Genomic DNA, 6,000 nt, shown 5'->3' on the forward strand with positions numbered 1-6,000 from the left:
AGTCTGTATGTTAAAGGCTTAGTCTCCAGCTGTGTGCATTGAGGGGTGGTGGGTTTTTTAAGGTGAGGTCCCCAGTGAGAGTTCTTGGGCAGAAAAGGACGCGTCCCAGTGTGGCAGCCCACCCTCTTACCCTCCTGTTTGTTACCTAATTGGATGGCCCCTGAGGACCTTTGTGTATACTAGACAATACTGAAACCTTGGTGGTTAATAAGGTAGTTGTCGAGGGGCCTTGTGCTCTCATAATTCAAGGCTGGTGAATTAACCGAGTTCCCTTGAAACCCAGAGCTCAGGCAGCCTTCTGGTTATGTAGTCAGTGAGGGACCTTCTACACTAGTAGCAGCAGCCTCTGTCCCTGGTCCTGCAACCTCTCAGCAGAGTTTTCTCAGGGACACCTCCTAACAACCTTGGGACAGATCGACTCTCCCCCTAGTTCAATGGAAGTTGAAAACCAACTAAAGTCCAAAGAGGAGGTTGGTCACTTCTCCGGACCACACAGTATGGGGCAGCCTGGATCCTTTAGATTCGAAGCTGGGTACCGCATAACCATGATGCTGTCTGTTCACAATCTCTCTCAAGTGCCAGAATGACATTCAGGCCCAGTGCTGTGGTACACATTCATTCCATCCCTCTTGGCAGACAGGAGGATTGTTAGCCCACGAGTTCAGGGCCCTTACGTCAGAAAAGCAACCCACTTTCATCTCTCTTCTCCAGCACTTAACAGTTTTTTTTTTTTTAATTGTTTGAGATGAGGTCTTGCTGTGTGGGTCAGGCTACGCCTCAACTTGTGGGCTTGCCCCAGCTTCTTAAGCATAAGGAGTAAGCACGCCATTAGATGTCTCTTTAGATTCCCCACCACAGAGTCTGGAGAGAGCACTCAGCAGGCATCATGCAAGCATCTGATCCCTGAACCCACATCCAAGCAAAGACAGGCATAGTGGTTTGTGTTTGTAATCCCAGCACCAAAGGAGGCAGAGGCAGGAGAATGCCTGGGGCTCGCTGGCCAGTCAGTGTAGCCTACTCAGTTCCAGACCAAGCAAGAGACCCTGCCTCAAAAGACATGATGGGTTGGGTACACGCCTTTAACCTCAGGACCAGGAGGCAGGTGGATCTCACAGTTCAAGGCCAGCCTGGCAGCTAGTTCCCAGTGAGACTATCTTAAGAAAACAAAAGCAAGGCGGGGGAATCCAGGGAGGGGGCTCAGTGGATAAAAAGGCTTGCCGACATCCTTGACAACTTTAATTGGATCTCCAGGACCCAAGTGGTAGAAGGAGAGGTCTGACCTCTGACCTATCTGTACAGCATGGCAGCCCTCCAATAATAAATGTAATTTTTGATACATCATGGACGGCACTGAGGAATGACACCTGAGGTTGACCTCTGACCTTAACACCTACACAGGTGATCACTTCCTTTCATTATGAAACTGCCCTGTCGACTAAAGAATTATTATAAACGCCATCACCGTTGTCTGTGTGGTCTGTGCTAATGGGGTCTCCTTATTTGTACACATTTCCTATGGTGGGATGAGCTCTCTAAGAATTCGGAAAAGCAGAATTATCTTCTGTGGGTTCTCAGATGTTCCCCTCTCTCCCCCAATGGCAAAGCCTCTCAATATTACTTTAAACGAGTCATTTATTTACATAGAGAGTTCTAGGATTGAGGTAGTTCTATTCTGCTGCTGGTGAGTTTGTGTGGCTTTTTTTTTTTTTTTTTTTTTAAATCAGGGGAAGGTGGACTTTCTGGAATTAAACTCATATTCAGCAAAATCCAACGATCTCAAAGCCTCCTAGAGAGGCGGTTAGGGAGTTGTGGATCTCGTTCTGTTACTGTAAGTCCACCTATGTGGACTTCCTCGGATCCCCATGCATAGCGTGAGTTGCCAGTGAATTTTATGAGTGTCTCGGCCTCTTTAGTCTTCAGAGACAGGCTGAGAGCTCTCCTGCTCTGAGGTTTTAGCCAATAATCACTGAGTCTTGTTCTCTGTTGCTCTGGTGTTTGGGGAGCCGATATTGTTTTTCCACTAAGTGTGTACCTCATTGTGTTTTCCTCTTGGGTGTTTGGCAGAGACTAGAGTGGTTAGCCCCCTTTCCAGTGCTAGTTGTGTGTGTGTGTGTGTGTGTGTGTGTGTGTGTGTGTGTGTGTGTTTGTGTGTTCTCTGCAAATGGCCTCTGTTGACTTCTACATGGAAGGTTGGTGTTCTCAGGTCTTCTGTCAGATCAGGGGCAGGTGAGGCTTGCACGAAGAGCTGAGTGAGTGTGGACCACATTTAAAGCCCAAGACCACGCATTCGGCAATTCGCCGGGCAGCCCGCCTTTGAACTTTAAAATCAGTTTGTCTCGCAGGGGGTGATTTTTGTCTTCTGTTGGACTCACCTGTTCCCTCCTCCCCCTGCCCCTTCCTTCTTTCTCTCCCTGGCCCTCGGCTCACCCCTCCTCCCCTTCATATCACGGGGGCAGTGGCTCGTGACCGTCCCGCGGTGACTTTCCAATTTCACACTTACATGCCCCTGAAAGTATTTGCAAACTAACGCGTATGTAAGACCAATAAAAGGCAACAGCGCCCAGGCCTGTTAGACAGTCGTCTGTCCGTCTGTCTGTGTCTGTCCGTCTGTCTGTGTCTGTCCGTCTGTCTGTGTCTGTCCGTCTGCCTCCCCTCACCATACCCCCACTCTGGTCGCTGCTCTTCCCCACAGCACATGGGTTCTTCTGAGAATCCATGGTGTTAGATTAAATCGATCAGTAGAAGGGTTGTATCTTACAGTCAGGGTTCTCCAGAGTCACAGAACTTATGGAAAGTCTCTATATATTAAGGGAGATTAGTGGAATGACTTATAGCCTGCAGTCCAACTAACCCATCGCTGGGCATCTGTGGACGGGAAGTCCAAGACTCTCGTAGTGGCTCAGTCCTACGAGGCTAGGTGCTTCACCTGGTCTTCTGGGTAAGCCGGAATCCTGAAGGAGTAGGTTCCAACAGACGTGCTGGCCAGGAAGTACAAGCAGGCAAAGAAGAGGAAATCTTCCTTCTTCCAATGTCCTTGTGTAGGCCTCCAGCAGAAGGTGTGGCCCAGATGAAAGGAGTGTGCACCACCACGCCTGGATTTGGAACTTGCTCTGTCCCATGCTGGCCTTGACCTCAGATCTGCTTACTTCTGTCTCCTGGGCTTAAAGGCGTGTACTACTTTGCCCGGGTCTAAGCTTTTCATGGCCATTAGTCCTCAAGATCTGGACCGTGGGTGTGCCCTACATTTCTGGACTGTAGTTCACTGCAGATACAGTCAAGTTGACAACCAGGAATCACCATCCCAGGGGTCGAGGAGGCCCTTACTTCGTGTGAGTGTTCACTGTGTTCCTGGGTGGGTGCAGCATCCCACATTATCTTATTGACTACACATGGCTGCAGGGCAACGTGTGTACCGGGAGAGAAACTGAGGCATGGGGGAAGACGTCTGTCTTGCTACTGGATTCATACGTTGCCTTTCCTATGTGCCCTCCTCTTCCTGATACATCCTGCCAGAGCGCAAAGGACCCTTTACTGTCAACTAAGCCCATGTCCCACTTCTGTTTTCAAGTCAGAGCCTGGTCCAAACACATAGGGCTTGGTGGTAGGGTAGTAGCTAGGGCTCGGATCTGTCTGAGGTTCTCAGACCAACCATCAAAAGAGAAGGAAGGGGGCTGGAGAGATGGCTCAGTGCTTAAGAGCACTGACTGCTCTTCCAGAGGTCCTGAGTTCAAATCCCAGCAACCACATGGTGGCTCACAGCCATCTGTAATAGGGATCTGAGGCCCTCTTCTGGTGTGTCTGAAAACAGCTACAGTGTACTCATATAAATAAAAACAATTTTAAAAAAGAAAGAGAAGGAAGGAGCGATCTCAGACTGTTTCCTTGGATGGGGCCTTCAGAGTTGGGCTTGAATTTCAGCACTTGTAAGAGCTGTGTGACTTTGGGTAAATTGCAAAACCTCTCTGAATAACAATGGTGAGCAGCGTAGATCTGGGCTGCTCTCAGGCTTGCTTGGAGAAGCCTCATTTAGCAGTCAATACAGAGACTCACAACTGGTCAAAGCAATGAGAAGTGACTGTGCTCAGCCCTCCATAGGGTGTCCAGAGCAAGCCCTCCCAGGTCCTGTTCCATGGCTCAGGGAGCACCTATCTTGGAGGACCGGGAGGAGAGCTGTGAGTCCTGTTCTCTGGACAGCGCATGACTGTTACTGTCCTGAACTCACTGCAGCTGTGGCTCCCTGGATGGCTACTGGGGAGGGGACTTGGGTTCCGGGGGTGTGTGTGGCCACTGCTCAGTTGCATATGCTCCAGGGGATGGCCCTAAACCCAGGTACAAGTGGGCAGTGCTGATTTGACTCAATGAGTTATTTAAAAATAAGATGAAGTGGGGAGGAAGGGTGGGTTGGGGCTGGGGACCTGGGGGTAAAATGTGTGTGTGTGTGTGTGTGTGTGTGTGTGTGTGTGTGTTTCTCAGAGAGTAAACAAAGTATTTCTTGAAAACAACAATGTGTGTGTATACAATTCTCAGAGAGTAAACAAAGTATTTCTTTTTGTTTTTAAAGATTTATTTATTTATTACATATAAGTACACTGTAGCTGTTTTCAGACAAACCAGAAGAAGGCATCCGATCCCCATTACAGATGATTGTGAGCCACCATGTGGTTGCTGGGATTTGAACTCAGGACCTCTAGAAGAGCAGTCAGAGTTCTTTTTTTTTTGGAGCTGGGGTCCAAACCCAGGGCCTTGCGCTTGCTAGGCAAGTGCTCTACCGCTGAGCTAAATCCCCAACCCCGCAGTCAGAGTTCTTAAGCACTGGGCCATCTCTCCAGCCTCAACAGATTATTTCTTGAAAAGCATTGTGACCAACAATGTGTGTGTGTGTGTGTGCGTGTGTGTGCGTGTGTGTGTGTGTGTGGTATGAAGGCACTCTCTGCCAAGACTGATGACCTGAGTTCAAGTCTCTGTTACCCACATAATGGGAAGGAAAGAAGTGAGTCTCATAAGCTAATAAATTAAAAAATAACTGTGGGCGGGGTTTGGTTGTCATCTTGACTGGATGAAGAAGTGACGAGGTTTGTGGAACCATTGCTATGGAGAGCGTTTCTCCTTGTGGGGAAGGAAGCTCTATAAGACTCAGGAGGCTCTAAAGGGAGGTGGGATGTCCACCATGCAGGGAAATTCACTAAGCTCAGGAAGAATACATCATAGAGGCTTCAGGATGTCCCTGAAATAGACCAGATTCACTAGGTCCCTCCCTCTCTAAGCATATGTAAGCTGTGAAGATTTCTGAGATGCAGTCAGGTCAGCTGACCGCCCTGGAAGATTGTGCTGTGTGCTTCAGGTACCTAGGTTTCATGAGCTGTCGCTCACTCAGGGGCGGACTTTGGGGATGCAGCTATCCTTGAGTCTTTTCTGCTCCTGTAAGCATCCCCTCTCCCATACTCCTGTAACCCAGTAAAACTCACTGGTTCACCGAGTTGGACTTTGGTGGCGTCCACATTTTGGTTTATCATGATGATGTAATTAGGACACAGAGAAAGTGACAAGAAGCAGGTCCTAACTGTTGTGACTTTGAATCCAGGTCTCACCCTGGCCCCTTTTGTGTATCCCTTTTCTCGAATCCTTCCTGTCCACCATGAGGTAAGGAAGAGTCCTATCACATGACTACACCATCACAATGGGACCCAAGCACCGTGGGGCTGAGTGATGGTGGACTAACCCTCCTGAGACGGTGAGCCTAACAAACCCACCTCCTTTCAGTTGTCTCTGTCAGGTATCACAGTAATAAGAAGCTAACATCTCTCTTGAAGACGAGGGGAGCTTGGGCCACACAGTGGCACGGTGACCGTCGGGCTGGAAACAAGCTCAGCTTGCCCCAGTGCCCACCCTGAGCAGCCCTCTAAGAAGATTTTCGTTACCTGCTCAAGTCCCATCCTGCCCTGAAGCTGAGCCTGAGTCGATTCCCCAGTTGTTTACCCAGGAAAGGCCAATGGAAGCCAC

This window comes from Rattus rattus, chromosome 16 (genome assembly GCF_011064425.1).
Source record: "Rattus rattus isolate New Zealand chromosome 16, Rrattus_CSIRO_v1, whole genome shotgun sequence".
NCBI lineage: Eukaryota > Metazoa > Chordata > Mammalia > Rodentia > Muridae > Rattus > Rattus rattus.